We start from the raw sequence: 27,066 nt of genomic DNA, 5'->3' as shown, positions 1-27,066 counted from the left end.
AATGCTAAGGTTATCCTCTATCAGATACAGTGACCTGTGAAAGTACTCACACCTCATGAACTTTGCCACCTTTTCTCCCGTTACCCCCACAAACAAATATAATTTTATTGGGATTTTATGTGATATGCCAACCCAAAGTATCAAGGAAATGATACATGGTTTTCTAATTTAAAAATAAAAATCTGCAGATTGTCACATGCATTTATATTCAGCCCCTGAGTCACAGTCCAGACCTAAATCCCATTGAGAATCTGAGGCAAGACTTGAAAATTGCCGTTTACAGACATCTCCATCCAATCTCACTGAGCTAGAGATATTGGGCAAAGAAGAATAAACAAAAATTATATCCTCTAGATGTGCAAAACTGGTAGAGACATCCCCCAAAAGACTAGGAGCAGTAACTGCAGCAAAAGGTGGTCCTACAAAGTATTGACTCAGGGGGGCTGAATAGAAACGCACATCAGAATTCTCAGATTTATATTCTTAAAACCATTAGAAATCCATGTACCATTTCTTTTACAAAACCTCCGATTTTGTGTTGGTAAATTACATAAAATCCAAATAAAATACATTTATGTTTGTGGGTATAACATGAAAGAAATGTAGAAACATTTACGGGTATGAATACTTTTTCAAGGCACTGTACATACTGCTTTTATAATCCAGTGACAATTTGCCAAAAGCTTCCCCCTCCCCACCACTGAGGGCTAAAGAAAACATAAATACATAAAAAGTCAATCATCAAAGTACTCACTAATGAAAGAAAACTTAGTAATACATATCCGTAGCAAAATCTATGTCGAAAATGATAAAGAAACAAATAAAAATAGAGTAAGTTTGAATCAACTAACAAGACATGTAAGGTTACATTGCCACATTGACTCTGAGTATTTTCACTGCAGCAAAAATGCAGTGTCTTAGGCTATATTGACACAGGGTGTTTTTGCATTTTTTTATTGCTTTTATGAAAGTACATGCTAATAAAAAGCTGTTTTTTTCATACCAGCAAAATCTACGAGATTCCAGAAATCTCATGCACACACTTACTTTTTTTTTGCCCCTTAAGGGCACTTTACACGCTGCGATTTCGGTATCGATATCGCTAGTGAGCATACCCTCCCCCGTCGGTTGTGAGTCACCGGCAAATCGCTGCCTGTGGCGCACAACATCGCTAACACTTGTCACACGGACTTACCTTCCCTGCGACGTTGCTCTGGCCGGCGAACTGCCTCCTTTGTAAGGGGGCGGTTCGTGCGGCGTCACAGTGATGTCACAAGGCAGCCGTCCAATAGAGGAGGGGCGGAGATGAGCGGCCAGAACATGCCGCCCACCTTCTTCCTTCCTCATTGCCGGTGGATAGAGGTAAGGAGATGTTCGTCGCTCCTGCGGAGTCACACGTAGCAGTGCGATTCTCGCATCAGCCGGCAACAGAAGAGATAAATCCCTCCCCTCCGCAGCTGTGGTCTGATCGCACGATCAGAACACACTTGCATGACACTCAGTTCCCGCTGTGCTGCGAGTGTGAGCTGAGTGTCATGCAACCACTCGCATTAATTCCTGTGTGGCCTCAGCCTAAAGGCCGTTTTACACGCTATGATTTATCTGACGATATGTCATCGGGGTCACGGTTTTCGTGACGCACATCCAGCATCGTTAGCGACGTCGTTGCATGTGACACCTAAGTGCGACTCCGAATGATCGCAAATAGGGTGAAAATCGTTGAGACGTCGTTCAGTTTCAAAATATTGTTTGTCGTTTGGAACGCAGCAGACATATTGGAACGTTTGACACCCTGCCAACGACGAACAACATCCACACGACCGCCTTGGTCAAACAATATATCGCTGAATGATGTAGCGTTGTTTGTGAGATGTGTACGTGTGACCGCTACAAAACGACCTATGAGCGATCTCGGCAAATAGTAACTACGATCTGGGCGTGTCACATCGCTAATGATATCGTTGTGTGTAAAGCAGCCTTTACTGAAAAGGCAAACTGTTGTTTTTGAAAGAATCAGCATGTCAATTCTTTTAGCGTCTTTACTGCTTTTTTGCCCATTGAAAGCAACGAGAGTTAAAAACCCAGCTGCATTTTTGCGTTATTTTTGGTGAATGACAATTCACAATAGTAGACAAATGATACAAAAAAAACCCTTCAAAAACGTAGTTTTTTTTTTTAAGTGCCAAGAGATCAGGTTTTGCTGCAAAGAAAAAAGCGCAGCAAAAACGCAGTGTGAACATAGTCTTAAGTGTTTGGGATTTATAGAAATCTACTTCCCAATGCGTTTCCTCAGCGTAGACTGACCTGCAGGTGTCAAATCTGTAACATGTCAATATGTTGTGGGTATGCCGAGCTTTAGGCTGGACTCACACTAATGTATGGCATCCGATGCGAGAGCATAGGATGCAATATGCTAATGACCCCCGGCTCAGGCTCTGCTGCAAGTGTGAGCCGAGTGTCATGCGACTGTGACCCGATCCTGCAATCAGGTCACAGCTGTGAAGCGGAGGGAGAGCACTGCGGAGGAGAGGGAGGGGTTAATCCCATCTTCTCCATTGTCAGCCTGTGTGTATATCGCACTGCACTGGGATAACAACCGAGTGCAGTCCAATGTATCTCTCGCACCCATTCACTTGAATGGGTGCGAGGGATATGGCTGTAGCAGAAAATCACAGCATGTGAAAAACTGACCAACTGTTCTCTCTCATTGACTAGTATTGGTCAGAGTGCAATATGAGATTTTCTCGCATTGCACTTGTCCGTTTTTCACGCTAGTGTGAGCGTACCCTTATGTGCAGATTTTCCTCATGGACTTGTATTAGATGCGAAAAATCTACAGGTATAAAACGCATATGCATTTTTAGTGCATTTTCTCTGTGGAAATGCATCAAAATTACATGTAATCTGCACATAAGTATATCAGAGATTTCTCTAAGCCAAATACCAAAAAGTATCAAAACAAAGGAGCTTTATTTAAAGCATGACATACCAAAAAAGACAAAAACCACAGCATCAAAACACGATAACGCATGTTTAAATAACGCAGACAAAAATGCAAGTATCCTAATTTACATAAAAAAGGCAGAAATTCTGCAACATCAAAACCTCACCAAAAGCGCATCGTGTGAATGCAGACTTAGGTCTCTATCACACATCCGTGAAAACCACACACATTTTGCATGGACGTGTAAAAGGTGCGTATGGCCCTCCGTGTGCCGTGATTTTGGCACACGTGTGCTCACTGTGTGCTATCCATGATAACACACAGAGAACAGGAACTTTCTGCTCACCTTTCCCTAGTGTTGCTGTCCGTGGTGCTGATGTCTTCCGCTCTGCGGTCTCCGGCCCTACCGACTCCCCGCTGCTGCTGCTTCCGGTCCTCTGTGCTTGCATATGCGATGAGTATAATGAGCGGGGGTCAGAAGCAAGTGTCAGCAGTGCTGGAGACATCAGCGGTAGAGACAGGTGAGTAGAGAAAATCATTTTATTTCACAGACACGTGTGTTTTTTCCGGTACATGTCACACGGAGCACATTCGTGCGGTCCGTGTGACACCCGTGCTGCTGGAGAAAAACGGACATGTCTACGTGTGGAACACCCGAACACACGTATGCTCCACACATGGGAAAACACGCACGTGTGAAAACGGACGTCACACGTACCGGAGACATGGATGTGTGAAGGAGGCCCCAGGATTAGTGTGCACTGCGTCTGGCCACTTATTCTACAATAGTGTTCGGGCAAAGTCACCACATAGCCCTAGCCTAATTGTTAGTATGCAGTCGGCCAAACTTTTTTTTTTTAAATATATTTCAGCAGCGTAATTTGCCAAAAAGCTGCCCTATAGCTTACTGGGACAGCCCATGTGTGATACACAGGGGTCTCATAGCCCTTAACCAGGGCATACCTTTTGATTGCGCGGTCAATGCTGTAGTTAAAAAATGAATCAAATAAAATGTAGCCACTCTAGTTTTGCAATGTGATTTTAGGCACACGGTATTTACAGGTAAAGCATGTAAAAAAAGTTGTCAAAAAAGTCTTATGGAAATATATCTTGCTTTTTTTTTTATTTGTCAAAAAGACAGTGCCACGCCTGTCCACAGATTGGGGCAGATTTACTAATCCTATGAAGATCTGCCGATGTAATAGCACAAGTAAAAGGTGGTGGTTTTGTGCCTTGTACACGGCTGATGATGGTTTTGTGAACATACAATAATAGTGTTATCAGCAGCACGTCACCTGTTTACATGGGGGATGGGGAATATTCAGTGGCAAAATACCACCTTAATCACAGTGACTCATGTTGCAGGATAAGTCTTGCGCAGCTTTCAGACTGTCTAGTGTAAATTTACACCACCTATTAGGCTGCTTTCACACTACGTTTTTTTAACGTGCGTCATGAACGTTTTTTGCTGTAAAAGTGGATCCTGTTTTTACAAAGAAAAACGCATGTGTTATTTTGCAGGATCCTGTCACTTGAGGTTTATGGGCGGGCATTGAAGTCATGTGATCGGGAGTGAGGGGAACTGAATGTGATAGACTGGGAGTCGGCATCTGACAGCTGCAGACGCTGGTAACCAAGGTAAACATCGGGTAACTAAGCGAAATGCTTTGCTTGGATACCCGATATTTACCTTGGTTACGAGCGTCCGTAGCTGCTAGGAGCCAGGCTGCCTGCTCCCTGCACACGTAACCAAGGTAAACATCGGGTAACTAAGTAAAGCACTTTGCTTGGTTACCTGATATTTACCTTGGTTACGAGCGTCCGCCGCTCTCAGGCGGGGGAGAGAGAGAGGAGGGTCACGCCAGGCTGGTTTTTGGGCATGCTCAGTAGAGCAAGTAGGATCCTGTCTATCAGCATGCCAGCGTTCACATGCATTTGTGTGCAGTATAGTCAAAATCCAGTGAAAAACAGTATTTGGATGCAGCTCAAAAACGCTACAAGTAGCGTTTTTGAAAAAAGTTAAAAAACTGCAAGTCGCTGGATCCTCACTATAACGCACGCAAACGCATGTTGACGCGAGTCCATTGCAAATGCATTGAAATGAAAACGCATTTGCACTGGATCCGTTTTTGCGTTAAAAAAAAACGTTCATGACGCATGTTTAAAACGTAGCGTGAAAGCAGCCTAAGGCTACTTTCACACAACCGGTTTGAGCACTGCGGCTCAATCCGGCTGTGAAACCTATGCAACGGATGTGGCGAAAACACCGCATCCTTTGCATACGTTTTTCCATGCGGCCCGTCCGTCTTTTTCCGGTTGCGGCACGCTACTGAGCATGCGCAGTGGAAGAAACCGCATGCGGCGGCCGGATGCGGTTTTTGCCGCATCCGGCGTCCATAGGCATGCATTGAAAAATGGGCCGCAGCGACCAAACCGGACTAAATCTGCCGCATGCGGCAAAAACTGGACGGAACGCAAGCCGCATGCGGCACAATGCGGCGCCAATGCAAGTCAATGCTGGAAAAAACAAAACCGGCAACAAAAAAAACAAAACGGTTTCGTTTTTTCAGCAGAGCGCCGGATTGTGCCGCACTGCTACAGCTGGATGTGTGAAAGCAGCCTTAGTTGGCTTGTTTTAGATCACTCTTTCAACCAAAAAACCGGAGCACATCTTTGGCAAAATAGTTGCATTTTACAGAACCCTTAGGCCCTGTACGCACGCTGCGGTTTTTATTGTGGTTTTGCTGCATAAAATGTTCAGAACCTTACTGCAGTCATTCCCCAGCAAAACCTATGGCAAAAAAAAAATAATGCTGTGCGCACACTGCAGTTTTCTTCACCAACAGGTTTGCTGCATGTTTTCTGCAGCAAAAGGAATTGCACGTCACTTCTTTTCCGCAGGTACCTGCAGTTTTTGCCATAGATAATGGTCAAAAACCGCAGTGAACAACCAGGGGGAAAACCGCATGCGGTTTGCTGCATTTTTTTTTACAGTAGGTGCGGTAATCTTTCAGAGGGTCCGGAATTTTCTTAAGACAAATCCATTTTCTAAGACGCACAGGGTCTTAGCCATGCACCCTTTTCCAGACCCCTTAAGGGCTCCCTCACACCACTGTATAAGGCTATGTGCGCACAGTGCGTTTTTCGGATGCGTTTTTGGGCTCAAAACTGCATGATATTGCTTCCCCAGCAAAGTCTATGAGTTTTCATTTTTGCTGTCCGCACACAATTTTTTTTTAAGCTGCGTTTTTTAGCTTAAAAAAACAACCCCGACATGTCAATTCTTTCCTGCGTTTTTCTGCGTTTTCCCCCCATGCAATGCATTGGGAAAACGCAGCCAAAAACGCATGCGTTTTTACCGGTGTGTTTTTTGCGCGTTTTTATGCTTTTTTTGACGCTGCATTTTTGCCCGCTAAAAACGCACAAAAATGCTTGGTTCCCCATTGAGTTCCATATACTCTGTAGACGAGTCGAGCCTGTCAGAGCGTCAGACTGCTCCTTAGCGGTATGAAGCACCCGAGTAGGGTAGTGATCGCTCATCACTATCCTCCACTATTTGTCCAATTTTCCAAGCAGCTAGGTGATAATTGACTCGGCCTCTTTCAGCATCAGTGTTAGGCTATGTGCGCACGTTGCGTACAAGCCCTGCAGAAATTTCTGCAGCGATCTGAAGAGCACATGTGCGCTTTAGATCGCTGCAGAAATGTCCGTAGTGAGCGCCGATTCCATGCGCTCTGCCTGCAGCTCCTGCCATAGACAGAGCAGGAGCTGCCGGCAAAGCGCAGGAAAGAAGTGACATGTCACTTCTTTTTGCGCAGCGCTTCGCCAGTAGCCGAAGCGCTGCGCTCTTAAACGCCACGTGCGCACGGCCCCTGCACAGTCTCCATAGACTGTGCAGGGGACGCAGGACGCATGCAGTTACGCTGCGCTACAAAGCGCAGCGTAACTGCATGTTTTTACGCGACGTGCGCACATAGCCTTAGGCCCCATGCACACACTGTGGTTTTTGCCTTTTTTGGTGCAGATTGTATAAAACACTGCATGTCTTTCCTTCTCCAGCAAAGTCTATGACAAATCAGATTTGCTGTGCACACGTTGCTTTTTATTTTATCTGCACTTTTTGTGACAAAAACAACTGCATGTCAATTCTTTGTGCGTTTTTCTCCTGAGTTTTTTAGTCCTTACAGTTACTGATTTCACTAAAAAAAAAAAAGTGGCAAAAACACGTTTTTTTGTTGCGTTTTCTGGCATAAGCTGCATTTTTCTGCCCGAAGGTGAAATTTTATTGTTGGACATAGCCTTTAAGGATACATTCCCATGATCAGGAATTCCTGCGCTGTAGATGCAGTGTCATTTCTCTGGTGGAATGCAAGTTTTCCCCGAGGGAGCAGCCAGCGTCCGTTTTCTTCCACTGATAACACTAGTGTTTCTGCAAGAATAAATTGTCATGCTGCAGCATGGGAAACCGCGCCGCATGTCAGTTTACTCTGCATAGAAAACAAGCACAGTGGGCAGGAGATTTCTATAAATCTCATCCGCTGTGCTTGTACTGGTCAAAAATAGGCTGCATCCAAAACGCTGCTGACACGGATCTTAGGAACGTACCCTAAGGCTGTGTGCGCGCGTTGCATTTTTTCATGCGTTTCCGCAGCGTTTTGAGCTGCAGCGTTTTAATGCTAAATTACATGTGTTTTGAATTCCAGACAAAGTCTATGGAAAATAGGGATTTCTTGTGCACATGATGCTTTTATAAATGCACCGTTTTTGGTGGCAAAATCTCTGCGTTCGAAGCAGCAACATGTCAATTGTTTTTGCCATTTTGGTAGCGTTTTGTTAACATTAGAGTCAATGAGAATTATCAAAACGCATCCTAAAAGAAATTTCTAGCGTTTTGCATGCTTTTTTGACAAAATCAAAGCATCATTTTGGCATTATAGTGAGGTCAAGAGGTTTCCATTTGCCCTCACATCTATTACGACTTTAAAAAATGAGTTAAACAATACTATTACTTTATTTTGAACATAATTATTAAATATCATTAATCATTTTCGGTAAAATATCATTATAGTGTTTGATTTCAAGTTTATTTTTTTTTTCCATTTTTTTCATGTTTGAATGTTCAAACTTTATTTAGTTGTGTATTTGTAATGAAAACACATTTCAATTTAAGCACTGAAAATGCATGTAAAACGCGGCCAAAACACTTGCGTATTTCCTGTGTTTATGTGGTCAAAACCAAATTTGACAATGACAAATTCTGCCAGAGGATGCGTTCATTTCTGCAAGTTACTGAACGCTACGTGTGCACATGGCCTAAGGCATCTTGGAAATGTAAGTACACCAGCATCCCCACACTCTGAAAGTCACTTCCAGTACTTAGCTCCAGGGTAGAAAGCAAGTATTAGGCTACATTCACACTTCCGTTGTTTTAAATCCGTCGGATCCATCGTTTTTGAGATGTCAACTGACATAACAGATGTGTTATTTCACAGGATTCCGTTCTCAGGAATCCTGTGGAAAAAAACTGATCCGTCGCGTTCGTTACATCCGTTGTGCTTCCATTTTACGACGGATCCGTCGTGATCCGTTTGTGTTTGGCACAGCCCAATGGATGTGCCAAACATGCTGTGCATGCTCAGTAGAGCATGACAGAATCCAGCACTGGATTCCGTCGTGTGACAGATTACGGCGGAATCCAGCACCATAGATAGCCATTATAGCTCTTGACGGATTGTGACGGAATCCTGCGGAGTGCATTTTTTGCCGCTCCAAAAAACTTTACATTGTGGGTTCATACCGCCCGACGGTCAGTCATTCCACGACTGATCCGTCGCATAGCGGATGCAACGCATGGCCATCAGTTGTTAATACAAGTCTATGGGGAAAAAACGGATTCATCAAGGCGACAGATTGTGACTGATGCAAAACAACGGAAGTGTGAATGTAGCCTTAGAAATATGAGAATGACACTGACTAAATAACGTGTGTCACCTTGGCTACTTTATTATACCATGCCTGATAAAAGAGAGACCCAAGTCGCTGTGAAACCTTGCCACCTAATATATATTTTTTTATGTCAGTTCACCCCTTGAAAATATTTAATTTCTCCAATTGAGAGCAATAAATTTGCAGCTTGTAATAACTCAGAACAATAAAGTTGCTGGTCATCTTTAGGACCATTTTCTCCAAAGCAGCTTGACCTTCAAGGAATTAATGAGTTAATCGTCTCATCCTGGGTCTCAAGTCTGTGCAGCTTATCTCCGCTTTCTCTTTCTGTCTGCTTCCTCCTCTTCCTACCACCCACATAAGTTGTAAGAGGACAAGAATCTGTGACTTCGCACAATTGGGTAACATATGCAATGAGCGTGACTATGATTCAGTCTCCAGTGCACACATGCTTCTATTATGTGTAAGAGCAAGATGGGCACACAGGCAGTGGAGGTGCGGGTAGAGGTTCTTGTGTTTATCTGCGTTAGCTCAAGTGCCATGTCTGGGTTGCCATCTTGAGTCCGTCTTCCCTTCTGAAAATGTTCTCCTAATTAGCTATGATGCCAAAGTCTCATCAAATAGCACATCTATAATGGCAGCATGTGATAGATCAGTGACATATAGCTTCTGTCTCCTAGTGTATACAGCAGTCTCACCGTGTATCCTCTGTAATGTATACAGTAGACTCCGTGTATGCTCTGGGATGTAGACTGCAGTCCGTGTACCCTCTGTGATGTATATACAGCAGACTCAGTGTATCCTCCTCTGTGATGTATACAGCAGTGTCTGTGTATCATCTTTGATGTATACAATATTACAGTGTATCTTCTGATGTATACAGCAGAATCACTGTGATGCATACAGCAGACTCAGCAGTGTCTCCTATGTGATGCAAACAGCAGACGCAGCAGTGTCTATGTGATGCATACAGCAGACTCAGCAGTGTCTCCTATGCGATGCAAACAGCAGACGCAGCAGTGTCTCCTATGCGATGCAAACAGCAGACTCAGCAGTGTCTCCTATGCGATGCAAACAGCAGACGCAGCAGTGTCTCCTATGCGATGCAAACAGCAGACGCAGCAATGTCTCCTATGCGATGCAAACAGCAGACGCAGCAGTGTCTCCTATGCGATGCAAACAGCAGACGCAGCAGTGTCTCCTATGCGATGCATACAGCAGACGCAGCAGTGTCTCTTATGTGATGCATACAGCAGACGCAGCAGTGTCTCCTATGTGATGCATACAGCAGACGCAACAGTGTCTCCTATGTGATGCATACAGCAGACGCAACAGTGTCTCCTATGTGATGCATACAGCAGACGCAACAGTGTCTCCTATGTGATGCAAACAGCAGACGCAGCAGTGTCTCCTATATGATGCAGACTCAGCGTTTCCTATGTGATTCATACAGCAGATTCAGTGTCTCCTATGCGATGCCTATAGCAGACTCAGCGTCTCCTATGTGATGTATACACAAGATCACGGTGTGCTCTGTCATACATCATTATTATTTGCTATATATACACATGCAACTGAGGCAGGAAGCAAGATGTAGTGGACTTGTGCACACCAACAAAGTTAATGCATTTAGACAGTGTAACAACAAAAACCATTGAGGGATGTTTTCTTCCTGCTATAGATAAGGCTTTATTTTTCAGCGCACATTGGGGCAGATTTATTAGTGCAAGTGCACCTCAAAAGCAAAACACATTTTGGTGCAAATTGACATTTTTAGTTTTAGTCCTATTTATTACGTGATTAAAACACCATCTACGATTCAATGTGGGGGAGTGGTCTATCTGTAAGGGAGGTGTGTCTTAATATGCTCCAATGTGCACAAAACGTTAGTGTAAAATGTAAGCTAGTCAGAATGTGGTGCTCAGTTAGATGGGTCTAAAGAAGCTCCAAATATGAGCCACTGCGATAAATTATGTGTGGTTTACACCTTAAGGCCTGTTTCACACGTCAGTGATTCTGGGACGTTTGTACTTTTTTTTAAACGTACCAGAATCACTGACATACGCAGACCCATTATAATGAATGGGTCTGCTCACACGTCAGTGATTTTTCACTGCACGTGTCTCCGTGCGGCGTACCCGCGTGTCCGTGATTGCCGCACGGAGACATGTCCATTTTTTTCTGGCATCACTGATATTCCACGGACCACGCAGTGGTGTGATCCGTGAGACACGTGCCAGAAAAAAACGTGCTTTTAAAATAAAAATCATTTTAACTCACCCGGCGTGCAGCGATGTCCTCTGCAGCCCGTTCTCCCTGCTGCTTCTGAGCCGGCTCATTACTGTCGCGCATATTCATGATGCACGACACAGCCGACCCGGAAGCAGCTGCTGCGGGGGTCAGCGCCGGCCGGAAGCTGCACCGCGGGAGCGATCAGCACCATGGAGAGCGGGAGCGCGCACAGGTGAGTTAATCTCTAAGTGCAATCACGGACCACGGAGAACGGAGCCTGGATTGCACTTAGACAACCCACATGTGCCGTGATTCACGGCACACGGAGGGACATGTGCGTGTTTTACACGCCAGTGAAAAACGTCAGTGTTTTTCACTGACGTGTGAAACGGGCCTAAAGTAAATCCACCCTAAAGAGCATAGTGTCACAGGGATGGAGAATCCATCTAGAGATCTAATCATCTGCAGAATCCAAAGAGCGCCCTATATTCACATAGGATGCAGTTTTTAGATGACGTACTGTGAATCTTGTGGACTCTGCCTCTATAAAAAACGTTGGACTTCATTAGGGACATATTTAGGGGTTGTTAGTCTAAGGTAGCTGCCCTGTGACCAAATACAGTGAAACACATCTGGCTATTACCATGAACACAAGCAACCACAGCACTGGGGATGGAAAAATGGCGTGCGTCAGATGAACCTGGTATTCACAGTATTAATGCTAGAGAACTGCCACAAGGACACAGGAGAAACATTAGTCACATGAGCAGAGGCGAAGCGGTAAAGAAATGGAGAAAAGCACAGGATAGCAATGAAGACAAGGGGCGTCAATGGCTCTGAGCAGAGAACCAAGATAAGCCACTATTCTACAGAGGACGGACACTCAGCAGAGAGAGCCGAGAACCAAGATAAGCCACTATTCTACAGAGGACGGACACTCAGCAGAGAAAGAGCAGAGAACCAAGATAAGCCACTATTCTACAGAGGACGGACACTCAGCAGAGAGAGCCGAGAACCAAGATAAGCCACTATTCTACAGAGGACGGACACTCAGCAGAGAAAGAGCCGAGAACCAAGATAAGCCACTATTCTACAGAGGACGGACACTCAGCAGAGAGAGCCGAGACCCAAGATAAGCCACTGTTCTACAGAGGACGGACACTCAGCAGAGAAAGAGCCGAGAACCAAGATAAGCCACTATTCTACAGAGGACGGACACTCAGCAGAGAGAGCCGAGAACCAAGATAAGCCACTATTCTACAGAGGACGGACACTCAGCAGAGAGAGCCGAGAACCAAGATAAGCCACTGTTCTACAGAGGACAGACACTCAGCAGAGAAAGAGCCGAGAACCAAGATAAGCCACTATTCTACAGAAGACGGACACTCAGCAGAGAGAGCCGAGAACCAAGATAAGCCACTATTCTACAGAGGACGGACACTCAGCAGAGAGAGCCGAGAACCAAGATAAGCCACTATTCTACAGAGGACGGACACTCAGCAGAGAAAGAGCCGAGAACCAAGATAAGCCACTATTCTACAGAGGACGGACACTCAGCAGAGAGAGCCGAGAACCAAGATAAGCCACTATTCTACAGAGGACGGACACTCAGCAGAGAGAGCCGAGAACCAAGATAAGCCACTATTCTACAGAGTACGGACACTCAGCAGAGAAAGAGCCGAGACCCAAGATAAGCCACTATTCTACAGAGGACGGACACTCAGCAGAGAGAGCCGAGAACCAAGATAAGCCACTATTCTACAGAGGACGGACACTCAGCAGAGAAAGAGCCGAGAACCAAGATAAGCCACTATTCTACAGAGGACGGACACTCAGCAGAGAAAGAGCCGAGAACCAAGATAAGCCACTATTCTACAGAGGACGGACACTCAGCAGAGAGAGCCGAGAACCAAGATAAGCCACTATTCTACAGAGGACGGACACTCAGCAGAGAGAGCCGAGAACCAAGATAAGCCACTATTCTACAGAGGACGGACACTCAGCAGAGAAAGAGCCGAGAACCAAGATAAGCCACTATTCTACAGAGGACGAACACTCAGCAGAGAGAGCCGAGAACCAAGATAAGCCACTATTCTACAGAGTACGGACACTCAGCAGAGAAAGAGCCGAGACCCAAGATAAGCCACTATTCTACAGAGGACGGACACTCAGCAGAGAGAGCCGAGAACCAAGATAAGCCACTATTCTACAGAGGACGGACACTCAGCAGAGAAAGAGCCGAGAACCAAGATAAGCCACTATTCTACAGAGGACGGACACTCAGCAGAGAGAGCCGAGAACCAAGATAAGCCACTATTCTACAGAGGACGGACACTCAGCAGAGAGAGCCGAGAACCAAGATAAGCCACTATTCTACAGAGGACGGACACTCAGCAGAGAAAGAGCAGAGAACCAAGATAAGCCACTATTCTACAGAGGACGGACACTCAGCAGAGAAAGAGCCGAGACCCAAGATAAGCCACTATTCTACAGAGGACGGACACTCAGCAGAGAAAGAGCCGAGACCCAAGATAAGCCACTATTCTACAGAGGACGGACACTCAGCAGAGAAAGAGCCGAGAACCAAGATAAGCCACTATTCTACAGAGGACGGACACTCAGCAGAGAAAGAGCAGAGAACCAAGATAAGAAACTATTCTACAGAGGACGGACACTCAGCAGAGAAAGAGCCGAGAACCAAGATAAGCCACTATTCTACAGAGGATGGACACTCAGCAGAGAAAGAGCCGAGAACCAAGATAAGCCACTATTCTACAGAGGACGGACACTCAGCAGAGAAAGAGCCGAGAACCAAGATAAGCCACTATTCTACAGAGGACGGACACTCAGCAGAGAAAGAGCCGAGAACCAAGATAAGCCACTATTCTACAGAGGACGGACACTCAGCAGAGAAAGAGCCGAGAACCAAGATAAGCCACTATTCTACAGAGGACGGACACTCAGCAGAGAAAGAGCCGAGAACCAAGATAAGCCACTATTCTACAGAGGACGGACACTCAGCAGAGAAAGAGCAGAGAACCAAGATAAGCCACTATTCTACAGAGGACGGACACTCAGCAGAGAAAGCCGAGAACCAAGATAAGCCACTATTCTACAGAGGACGGACACTCAGCAGAGAAAGAACCGAGAACCAAGATAAGCCACTATTCTACAGAGGACGGACACTCAGCAGAGAGAGCCGAGAACCAAGATAAGCCACTATTCTACAGAGGACGGACACTCAGCAGAGAAAGAGCCGAGAACCAAGATAAGCCACTATTCTACAGAGGACGGACACTCAGCAGAGAGAGCCGAGAACCAAGATAAGCCACTATTCTACAGAGGACGGACACTCAGCAGAGAAATGCAAATGGTGAGGAGTAATCATCAGGTGACGTCTTAAGGGACAGGTGTAGTATAAACAAGAGGAAGGCATCACGGGGCATCTGTATAAGGCCACTTGCACACGTGGAGTATTTGGTGAGGTTTTACCTCTGTATTTGTAAGTCAAAACCAGGAGTGGGTGAATAATACAGAAGTGGTGCAGTGTTTCTATTATACTTTTCCTCCGATTGTTCCTCTCCTGGTTTTGGCTACAAAAAATTAGGTAAACACCTCACCAAATACTCAACGTGTGAACGTGGCCTTAAAGGGAACCTGTCAGGTGCAATATGCACCCAGAACCAAAAGCAGTTCTGGGTACATATTGCTAATGCCTGCCTAAGGCTATGTGCGCACTAGAAAGTGACTTTTTCTTAAGAAAAAGTCGGACCCTCGGAATGAATCCCGCACCCACGTTTTTGACGCGATTTTTCACGGATTTTCCACAAGTTGGTCCCCGCATTTTTTTAACATTATCTGTGGCAAAAACCGCAGGTACCTGCGGAAAAGAAGTGACATGCTCATTAATTCCGAGGGTAGAAAAAAAAAAAAAAAAAAAACAGTGTGCGCACAGCATTTTTTTAAACCCATAGGATTTGCTGGGGAATGACTGCAGCAATGTTAGACACATTTTCTGCAGCAATTCCGCGGTAAATACGCAGCGTGCGCACAGGACCTAACTGTCCCAGCATCTAGCAGCATAGATAAAGATATCTGCAGAACACTTATTTCTAAAGAACCTTTTTAATATGCTAATGAGCGCAGGAACTAGTCCCAAGGGTGTTAGTTTCTGCACTCATTCCGCCTTCTTAGTACGCCCACAGGAGCTTGCTAACATGCTATTCAATGTCCAGCGTCATTAGCGGTCACGCGTACCTGTGTCTGTTGCACCGCTGATGACTCTGGCTTTAGGCTAAGTGTGCGTGTGGTCAGAAGTCCGTCACACTTCCGGTCATGTGTACTCTCTCTGAATCCGAGACGCGTACACCCGGCTTCATAGTGCATCATCCATACGGGGCTGAGTAGAAGGACAGCAATCACACAAGATGGAGGAAGTGCTGGACCGAGAGCAGTGACGCCCATTGTACTGGACCTCCCTGCAGTAAAGAGGTTTTTTAAGTTATACAGAGCAGCCTGGGCTCTTATATACAGTATTCTAGAATGCTGTATATAAGGGCTGACTGGTGCTGCCTACAGATTATAGGGCCGCTTTCACATTGCCATTTTACCTATGTTCACTGGTCCGGTCGGGACATCCGTCTGAACCTCACTTCGCCCCGCAAAACGTGTTTTGGACGCATACGCCAACGGGCCACTGACTATAATGGAGCAGACAGAGTCAGCATATGCTCAATCTTGCGCCATTTTCAGGCATATACATTTTCTGCAGGCGGACACCCAAATGTAGTCTACTACGTCTGGGTGTCCGCCTGCAGAAAACGTATATGCCCAAAAATAGTGCAAGACAGAGCACACGCTGACTCGTCTGCTCCATTATAGTCAATTGTCCCGTCGGTGTATGCGTCGCAAAACACGTTTTGCGGGGTGGGGGAGGGGGGGTTCGGATGGATGCCCTGATGAGACCAGTGAATGTAGGTAAAAATGCAATGGGAAAGCGGCCTAAGGGTACGCTCACACGAGCGTATAACTCGCATGAGTATCGGACCGCATCACCCGGCGCGCCTAGCTTCTCTGCTGACAGGAGCGGCTCAGCTGCATGTATTTCTATGCGGCTGACATGCTCCTGTCCGGAGAGTGTGCGGCCACACCGAGTGATGCGGTCCGATACTCATGCGAGTTATACGCTCGTGTGAGCGTACCCTAAGGGAAAAACCTGGTGACGGATTCCCTTTAATGTGTATGAGTGCTCCATGCTTTTGATTGATCAGATTTGTACCTAGAATAATGAACAGGGCTGTTCACATGTTCATGACTTTCCGTCCACAGAGCGATTGGTGCAAAATTGTGGAGATGCTCAATATTAATCCAAGTGTTGGATCAAAATTGGTAAAGAAGGCGAATGAGTCATAGAAAAAAAAAGAAAAAAACATGCAGCACTTAGATGCCATCCGAGAGCAGATTTTCATGATCTGTAGGGCTATGTGCACACGATGAGTATTTGAAGAACTTTCTGCACCTAAATCTGCATCTCCTGGCAGGAAAAACGCTGCATTTTTAATGCATTTGGGGTGGAAAACCCCTGGCAAGAAAGTTGAAGAAATTGACATGCTGCAGTTTATTTTCTGCTACAAATCTGCAAAGAAAAAAAAATCAAAACTTCAGAATTCTCATAGACTTTGCTGGCACAAACTGCACTAAACACATGATAAAAATGCACTGTGTGCTCATAGCCTGAGAAGGTGGAGAAACTTTTCCCCCCACATACAAAAGCAACTGAAGAAAATCGGACCAAACTGATAAAATCCACTGATACTTGTTCCATTTTTCTCCTCTGTGAAAAGAAGTGACGTCTGAATGAGGCCTTAGGCTACTTTCACACTTGCATTCAGCGCAGTCCGTCACTATGGAGAATAGCGCAGTCCGTTAACGCACTGCGCTATTCTCCATAGACTTGTATGGACAATGCACTGTAACGCAAGTGTCAGCGTTGCATCCGCTGGACGACGCAGCATCGTTATTTTGACGCTGCGCCGGGCGGATGGAACGCTGCATGTAACGTTTTTTTGAGCAGCGGAAACCTTTATTTTTCACTGCGCATGCTCTCTCTTTTTTTTTTTTTTAAATCACAAACTTTATTTTATTTCTCGGTGGCCGAACGTTCAGCTGAGCGCTCGGCCGCCGGCATGTCAGGGCACTCAGCTCAGCACTCGGCCGCCGGCATGTCGGGGGACTCAGCTGAGCGCTCGGCCGTCGGCACGTCAGGGCACTCAGCTGAGTGCTCGGCCGTCGGCATGTCAGGGCACTCAGCTGAGCGCTCGGCCACCGGCACGTGAGAGCGCTCGGCCGCCGGCTATTAAGAGGGATCAGCTGATCGTTCACAATAGTCGGCTGCCGGTACTGTAAAGAAGAAAAAAAATAAATAAATAACGCTTTCCGTTATTTTGTACGATCCGTAGCATTGCGTTGTGCCACTATATGCAACGCATCCGATGCATCCGTCACACAACGCAATGCTATGGAAGCCGTCCAACGCAAGTGAACTAGCCTTATTCTATGAAATTAAGTGAATATGCAGGAGCTGGCGTCCTCACTATGCAATGTTATGGTGCATAGTGTCCCCCACCCAGTGGCTCCCAGATCCCTGCATTTTGCTTACAACTGAAAATATTATTATAACAAGGATGTTAGGTCACCGAAAAAAATATATATATCAAGTGTGTCAAAAAGAATCCTTTCACCGTAAAAAAACCACTCTAAAATTTACAACTTCTATTAAGATACATTAAAATATCCAATAGACATAACCTGTAACAATCCAGTGCACAAAAGGACATAGCAATACAGACATAAAGATATAATAAATTGGGGGCAGGATCCATATGATATAATCACAGATATGATGCGTGAAAAAGAAGAATCCAGTATTATCTGTCTGCTGTTCTATTGGTCATCGTATAGAGGAGTCGATCAGTCCAAACGTGATGTCAATCCAATTAAAATAGAGTGATGGTCAGATCTATATCACTAATCATAGCTCACATAGTCAATCTCAAAAGGTAATACTGACCTAAAATATAATGCTGGTTAAATTCACGTCACCAAGTTATAGTCATATCAGTATGAATCAAAGAATAAGAAATATATATATAAATGCCAGATATCTACTATCTGGATGCAACACCCTAGCTCAGCTTCATGCCCCAGCACCAATATCATTTCAGAATATTAATATAGCAGATACCCAGTTGGTTTCATACAGGGCAAAAATATCCCTTAGAAACCTATTATATCAGACTGCCCAACACGTTTCTCCTCACTGTATAGAGGTTCTTCAGGGTCATTTATAGTTACTATTAACCAAGCATACACATATACAGACTATTAGTGTTCAGTTATGAGGGACATTACGGCCGGATAAACACTGATATTAAAGGGAACCGAACATCAGTATTTTGGTATATAAGGTGCAGCCAGTGCAGTGCTGGCACTATCAGGCACATTGTGTACATACCATTAGTGGGCAGCTCGGATGTGTAGTCTTTGAAATCCAAGTTTGTAAAGTTTAAAAATTCATCATCTTTTTAACTGACAGTTGCACCTCTGCTGATAATGTACGGGAGGGTTATGCACATGGATTAACGCCTCCACCCCCCACCCGCTGTCTGTTCCTCCCTCTCTCTGGCTCTATGCAAATTTTTCTATTCAGTAACATGGCGTCAGAGTTGGCGCCTGCGCATAGCGCTTATCTCCGGCACCATGGTTCTGAAGCCCGCAATTACCCAGCCTTGTGCCTGAGAGGGCGGCGCATGCGCCCTTGCTTCTTCAGATCTCGAGCGCGCACGGTCACAACAGGACTGGAGAACGGCTGATCTTACCGATTAGCTGCAGCAGACATCTGCTACGATATCGTCTGCCATTCTTGAAAAGAAGGATTCCAGCAGGGCCAGATGGCACTCATTTCCATTTCTCCGCTCCTACAGATTGGGTAGGCACCACAATAAGATAATGGGATCACCCTTCCAGTCACTTATAGACACCTACATTTCAAAGAGGTCTCCTACCAACACAGTGGAGATACCAGCACCAGTCTATAGGGATTTGCTAATGGGCCACATCTGGCAGAAGCAGCAATGATGGACGTCTCACTTCCCTCTAGTCTCCGATATAGTGATATAGATCTGAGCATCACTACATTTTGATTGGTTGGACATCAGGCTTGGGACTGATTGACTCCTATATACTATGGCTAATAGATCAGCAGACAGATAATATTGGATTCTTCTTTTACATGCATCATATCTGTCATTATATCATATGGATGCTACCCTCAATTTATTATGTCTTCTGTCTGTAATTGTTACATGTTATGTCTATTGGATATTTTAATGTATCTTAATAAAAGTTGTACATTTTAGAGTGTTTTGTTACAGTGACTTGATACCAAGGATGTTACAGCATTGCATAGGGGCTCAAATCCGATCACTGGCAATCACCTGAGTTATCGGGTACCTAAACTTTTAAAAAAAAAAAAAAAAAAAAAAAAAAAAAAGCTAAAACTAAAATCACCATAAATATTGCAACACAAAACGGGAAACACTTATATCCGCTCTGATCTGGCAGGAGAGATGTGCCAGTGTGTGCGTGAACTAGTGGCCGGCATGTGCCAGTTAAGGTGCCACACTACTGCCATCATTGCTTGGTGTGGGTCACATGCTGGACACCTATACATGGACACTTGGAGGACTAACTGACGCGGAGGACCGCCAGACTCGGGAGCAGCCCCTGACGCGGAGGACCGCCAGACTCGGGAGCAGCCCCTGACGCGGAGGACCGCCAGACTCGGGAGCAGCCCCTGACGCGGAGGACCGCCAGACTCGGGAGCAGCACCTGACGCGGAGGACCGCCAGACTCGGGAGCAGCACCTGACGCGGAGGACCGCCAGACTCGGGAGCAGCCCCTGACGCGGAGGACCGCCAGACTCGGGAGCAGCCCCTGACGCGGAGGACCGCCAGACTCGGGAGCAGCCCCTGACGCGGAGGACCGCCAGACTCGGGAGCAGCCCCTGACGCGGAGGACCGCCAGACTCGGGAGCAGCCCCTGACGCGGAGGACCGCCAGACTCGGGAGCAGCACCTGACGCGGAGGACCGCCAGACTCGGGAGCAGCCCCTGACGCGGAGGACCGCCAGACTCGGGAGCAGCCCCTGACGCGGAGGACCGCCAGACTCGGGAGCAGCCCCTGACGCGGAGGACCGCCAGACTCGGGAGCAGCCCCTGACTCGGGAACAACCCGCTGGGCTGGGCCTGACGTTATACTGATGTGATGAGAGCAGCCGGGCACCGATTTCACCATGTGACTTATCCTAGCGGTCAGGGCTGATACATGAAGAGCGATGGGGGGGGAATAATATAGGGAGAGATATGGGGGAGGGATATATGGGGAGACAGGTAAGCTATGGGGGCACCACTGACTGTAGAGTTCAGGTGAGTGGCCTCTGCGGACCGCTCTGCTGGCACAGTGAGCTCCTCCTGGCACAGTGAGCTCCTCCTGGCACAGTGAGCTCCTCCTGGCACAGTGAGCTCCTCCTGGCACAGGCTGCCATGTAATAACACTAGTAGCTGGTAACAGACATGTTTGGGGCAGTAAATACCAGGGTGCCCCATCCGCAGAGCGGGGTGGGGGCGTTCCCGTCACACACTGGCACAGGGGGCACTGCCTGTGGGAGGGTCGCAGGGGCCCATGACACTCACCACGGCCCGTCTGCGCTGCTCCTCATCCCCGATGTAGCCGGATGGCGGAGGGCAGTGCGGGGCGCCAGGCTGCTGTACATGAGGGCGCCGTATCCTCCGGTGTAGTCCTCCAGCAGCACAGCACGGCGCGGACAGGCCTCAGCCAAGCCCTGGAGCGGTGGGCACACGCCGGGAGCGGCCTTCATCCAGGTCCGGGCCCTGCAGCTCCCGCCGTCCCTCCTCCACCTCAGCCCGAGCCCGCGGCACCAGCTCCCCAGCGCTGCCTGCAGCTGCCCACACACCGCCCGCTCCACGTCTCCTAGCAACGGCGGGCGGCCGGGCCTGCGAAACCTGAAGCGCAGCGCCACCTATGGAGGGGAGGTGGAAGTGTCTCCCGCAGTCTGCCGGCCGGCGGTGTGCGGGGCTCGGTGTGGGGCATCACACCGACAGAAGACACATGGCACATACAGGAGCCCCGATATAGGGGACGAGAAAGAGCTCGTATTCAATTATCGGCCGACCGACTACTGACCTTGTAAATTGCTGCTGTTTTTTTTTTTTTTTTTTTAATAGCTAGAAAAGAAATGGACAAAAAGATCTGAATGTGATTTATAAGGAAACTTGTCATCAGAGGAAGACTACTGAAATTAAGTTTTATGGAAAATGCAGTTTTTAAAAATATTTTAAAAAATCTGAAATGTCATTTTCCATATTCCACTTTTCTTCACACTTCATGTTCTGCGAAGAAATCTTTTCAGCAGTCTCAGTATCCACACAGACAGGATCACAATGACTGATAACAGCTATATACACAGTAGGTTCAGGGCCCAGCGGTCACGGTGCAGTAGTGAAAAGGGCCCGTTACACGCTACGATATATCTAACGATATGTCGTCGGGGTCATGTCGTTAGTGACGCACATCCAGCATCGTTTTGACATATCGTAGCGTGTGGCAGCTACGAGCGACTGTGAACGAGCAAAAATACTCACCTTATCGTTGCTCGTTGACACGCCGCTCGTTTTCAAATAATCGATCGTCCTTCTGCGCGCCGGTTCTTCATTGTTTCCGAGGCAGCACATGTCGCTCCATGTGACACCCCGGGAACGATCAACTGCAGCTTACCTGCATCCCGCCAGCGATGCTGAAGTAAGCAGGTGGGCGGGATGTTACGTCCCGCTCATCACCGCCCCTCCGCTTCTATTGGCTGGCCGCTGTGTGACGTCGCTGTGACGCCGAACGTCCCTCCCCCTTCAGGAAGTGGATGTTCGCCGCCCACAGCGAGGTCGTTCGGGAGGTAAGTACGTGTGACGGGGGTTACCGACTTTGTGCGCCACTAATTGCCTGTAATACACAAACGATGGGGGCGTGTGCGATCACTCATGCGATCGCACGATAAATCACTGCGTGTAACAGGCCCTTTATGGGTACTTTACACACTGCGACATCGCATCCAGAATATTGTCGGGGTCACGTCGTTAGTGACGCACATCCGGCGCCGGTAGCGACATCGCAGCGTGTAAATGCTAGATGCGCCGATAAACGATTGCAAAAGCGTCGAAAATCGGTGATCTGAGTAGCGTCGATCATTTTCATAATGTCAAGTCGACCGCAGGTACGATGTTGTTTGTCGTTCCTGCATTAAGGAATAACGTTTGGAACTCCACTCTATGTCTGAACTGGGTGCAAAAAACCTAAAAAACATCACTATGGGGAGATAAGGTATGCACACCAGTGACTATGGAAGGGGAATACATGGAATAGCAGAAACTGCTGTGTGAATACTGACATGAAAAATTCAATAGCTATTTGTAAGAATGAAATGTGAAAAATGGAACCTGCATTACTGCCATGAATATATGAATAAAGAGAAATTTAGCTACTGAATTGATCAATGCAATAGAGCCCCAACACTACGCCAAAGTATTTCTCTACGTTGGGGTACCTAGCTTGTGTGTGTCCTCTCATGCAGTTAAAAAACTTACCGTGTATGGGACGCTGAGACCCAGGCTATATATGCGTATAATGTGGATTGGCAATAGGTGTGTATGGGGAGGGTTCACAAACGAAAAACTACTAACATTAAGGAATAACGTTTGGAACTCCATTCTATGTCTGAACTGGGTGCAAAAAACCTAAAAAACATCACTATGGGGAGATAAGGTATGCACACCAGTGACTATGGAAGGGGAATACATGGAATAGCAGAAACTGCTGTGTGAATACTGACATGAAAAATTCAATAGCTATTTGTAAGAATGAAATGTGAAATTTAGGTTTTTTGCACCCAGTTCAGACATAGAGTGGAGTTCACACACACAAGCTAGGGACCCCAACGTAGAGAAATACTTTGTAAGAAATCCGCGGCAAAATCCGCGCATTTTCCGCAGCGTGGGCACATAGCCTTAGTCAGAGTCTAAGGCTATGTGCCCACGCTGTGGATTTTGCGCGGATTTTGCCGCGGATTTGCCGCGGATTTTCCGAAAATCTGCAGCAGCGGCACTTCCAAGCCATTTCAATGGCATTTTGGAAATGCTGTGTCCATGCTGCGGATTTTTCCGCGGCGGATTTGCCGCGGATTTTGATCCGGAAAAATCTGCAGCATGTCAATTATTGTTGCGGATTTTGGTGCGGATTTTGGGTATAGAATGGGGAAAAAAAAAAAATAAAATCTGCATCAAAATCCGCGGCAAATCCGCGGCAAAAAAAAGGTGCGGATTTGAGGCAAAAGTCGCGGATTTTCATGCAGAAAAATCCGCAGGTACATTCTGCCGTGGACACATAGCCTTAGAGTACAATGGACAAAATCCGCATCAAAATCCGCATCAAAATCCGCAACGAAATCCGCGTCAAATCCGCGTCAAATCCGCACCTATGCTAAGGTGCGGATTCCGGGGGACAGCTGCGGATTTTGATACCGAAAAATCCGCAGCTACATTCTCCCGTGGGCACATAGCCTAAGGAGTACCTTCCACGTGTCGATTAATCGTGCGTTCGCATGTACGATCGCACCCGCCCCCATCGTTTGTGCGGCACGGGCAATTTCTTGCTCATGTCGCACAATGCTGTAACCCCCATCACACGTGCTTACCTCCCGAATGACCTTGCTGTGGGATGCGAACATCCACTTCTTGAAGGGGTGGGACGTTCGGCGTCACAGCGACGTCACACAGCGGCCGCCTAATAGAAGCGGAGGAGCGGAGATGAGCGGGACGTAAACATCCCGCCCACCTCCTTCCTTCCGCATTGCCGGCGGGACGCAGGTAAGCTGCAGTTCATCGTTCCCGGGGTGTCACACGGAGCGATGTGTGCTGCCTCAGGAACAATGAACAACCAGACGTTCGATTATTTGAAAATGAGCGACGTGTCAACGAGCAACGATAATGTGAGTATTTTTGCTCGTTCACAGTCGCTCGTAGCTGTCACACGCTACGATATGTCAAACGATGCCGGATGTGCGTCACTTACGACGTGACCCTGACGACATATCGTTTGATATATCGTAGCGTGTAAAGCCCGCTTTATAGACTTACATTGAGAAGTGACTTCTGGTCCTCACCACAATACTGTGAGAGCCGGCTTGCCACAACTGCAATCACATGATGTAGGAGAGGATGGGAGCAGCGCTAGAAATGGCAGAAGACAGCAACCACTAAGTATTTTAGGGTCAGCACACACGGTGAGTAATACGGAGAGAGTGGACTGCGATAAAAACATGCATTCCACTCGGACCTATATTACTCTATGGGCCCGCTCCCATGAGCGATTGTTTTCTCAGCCCTAATCGGACCAAGAAAACAGTCGCAGCATGCTGCGGGTGTAAAGCGATCCTGTTCCATTCGCACCCATACAAGTCTATGGGTCGAGAGAAACATCGTATTGCTCTCGTTTTACACCGGTGTAACGCAAGAGCAGTACGATTCTTGCATCAGCCAGCAACGGAGGAGATAGGGAGATAAATCCGTCCACTCCTCAGCACCGGCCCTCCTCTCCGCAGCTTTGGTCTGATTGCATGATCGGACCACAGTCGCATGACACTCGCATGACATTCGGCTCCTGTTGTGCTGCGAGCGTGAGCCGAGTGTCATGCGGGGACTCGCACTAATCCCCATGTGGCCTCAGCCTTAAAGAGAACTTATCACCAGGTTTTTCCCTTATAACTTGTGGCCACCACCAGTGGGCTCTTATATACATATTCTAGAATACTTTATATAGGTTCCCAATCTGCTCTGCAAGGCACAAAAAATAGCTCATCTATGGGGCAGTCTGATGAGCAGCTCAGGTCTTGATCTGTCTTCTCCTCTCTACTTGTAATCACCATCCTCCTCCTGCTCTGTATGGATGACGTGTCCTACTTAATCCACACAGTGTCCTCCATTGCGCTCCTGCACAGGTGCACTTTTCTTACCTACCAAGGGCAGAGCAAAGTACTGTAGAGCGCATGCACATTCATTCTTTGGCCTTTCCTTGCGCATACCCACTATAATACTTAGCTCTGTCCTTGGCAGGGAAGAGAAGTGCGCCTGTGCAGGAGTGCGATGGAGGACACTGTGTGGATGATGTAGAACACGTCATCCACAGGAAGCAAGAAGGAGGAGGTGATCACAAGAAGAGAGGAGGCGCCGGATCATGACCTGAGATACCTACACTAACATCTATTATTTAATGGTGTTGCACAGCTTCTAGCTTCACAGGTGTAGAACAAAGTTCACAGAGCAGATTACATGGGATAACAAGCTCTTTACTTCTTAGAACATGAGGTAATGATATGCACAGTTATACAGCATTGCATCAGGAAGAGAAAGCGAAAACCAGGAAGAAAACAAGAGACTTTTTATAATACAGTGAGTAAGGAAACTTTACACAACATCGCCATCTACTGTTAGATCAGCATAAAGTCCTCCTTCACACATACAAAGAAGTCCTCATCTGCATATACCAACAAAAGGGAACATGTCAGATCCAATATGCTCCCAGAACCACGTACAGTTCTGGGTGCATATTGCTATTCCTTACCTAACCGTCCCTGTATACACTAGCATAGATAAAGGGATCTTTAGAAAAGTATTTCTAAAGATCTTTTATCGTATGCTAAAGAGCGAGGGGAGTAGTCCCAAGGGCATTGCTTCCCTTCATAGTCACCCCCATTAGCATGTTTGTACACCCCTGTGTTCGTGCTAACATGCTAATGAATGTGCAGCGTCAGATGATAATCTCACTCACCTCTCCACCGCCATCACTGCCCGACACTGGATTTCGGCTCAGTGCGCATGACCCTGGAGTTTCGGTCATGCGCGCTATGAAGCCGGGTGTATGCGTCATGGCTTCAAACTCATGTAGTGCGCATAACCGGAAGTCCTGGATCATGCGCTCTGAGACGAAATCCAGTGTCTGGCAGCGATGGGCGATGACGGTAGAGAGTTGACTGAGATCATCCTCTGACGCTGCTCATTCATTAGCATGTTAGCACTCCCACAGGGGCGTACTAACATTCTAATGGAGCCGACTAGCCGGGGAACTAACGCCCAGGGGACTAGTCCTCGTGCTCATTAGCATATTATAAAAGATCTTTAGAAATACTGCTTATGGTTCTGGGTGCATATTGGACCTGACAGGTTCCCTTTAAATGTTAATTACAGTTAGGTCCAGAAATATTTGGACAGTGACACAAGTTTTGTTATTTTAGCTGTTTACAAAAACATGTTCAGAAATACAATTATATATATAATATGGGCTGAAAGTGCACACTCCCAGCTGCAATATGAGAGTTTTCACATCCAAATCGGAGAAAGGGTTTAGGAATGATAGCTCTGTAATGCATAGCCTCCTCTTTTTCAAGGGACCAAAGGTAATTGGACAAGGGACTCTAAGGGCTGCAATTAACTCTGAAGGCGTCTCCCTCGTTAACCTGTAATCAATGAAGTAGTTAAAAGGTCTGGGGTTGATTACAGGTGTGTGGTTTTGCATTTGGAAGCTGTTGCTGTGACCAGACAACATGCAGTCTAAGGAACTCTCAATTGAGGTGAAGCAGAACATCCTGAGGCTGAAAAAAAAGAAAAAATCCATCAGAGAGATAGCAGACATGCTTGGAGTAGCAAAATCAACAGTCGGGTACATTCTGAGAAAAAAGGAATTGACTGGTGAGCTTGGGAACTCAAAAAGGCCTGGGCGTCCACGGATGACAACAGTGGTGGATGATCACCGCATACTTTCTTT

At 46.7% G+C, this 27,066-nt stretch overlaps 1 protein-coding gene across 1 annotated transcript in view; it reads right to left on the bottom strand.

The window, feature by feature from the left end:
* ZC3H12B (zinc finger CCCH-type containing 12B) overlaps positions 1–21,204 on the bottom strand; it is an 84,141-nt gene extending 62,937 nt beyond the window's left edge. Inside the window, exon 1 of the mRNA XM_075323894.1 lies at positions 20,874–21,204. The gene's annotated coding sequence lies outside the window, so the exon portion shown is untranslated. The remainder of the gene's footprint in view (positions 1–20,873) is intronic.
* Between the last annotated feature and the right edge of the window lie 5,862 nt (positions 21,205–27,066).

Source organism: Anomaloglossus baeobatrachus, chromosome 9 (genome assembly GCF_048569485.1).
Source record: "Anomaloglossus baeobatrachus isolate aAnoBae1 chromosome 9, aAnoBae1.hap1, whole genome shotgun sequence".
In the NCBI taxonomy this organism is placed as follows: Eukaryota; Metazoa; Chordata; class Amphibia; order Anura; family Aromobatidae; genus Anomaloglossus; species Anomaloglossus baeobatrachus.
Note: the sequence above shows the minus strand (reverse complement) of the source record. Positions and strands in the feature narration are given on the sequence as shown.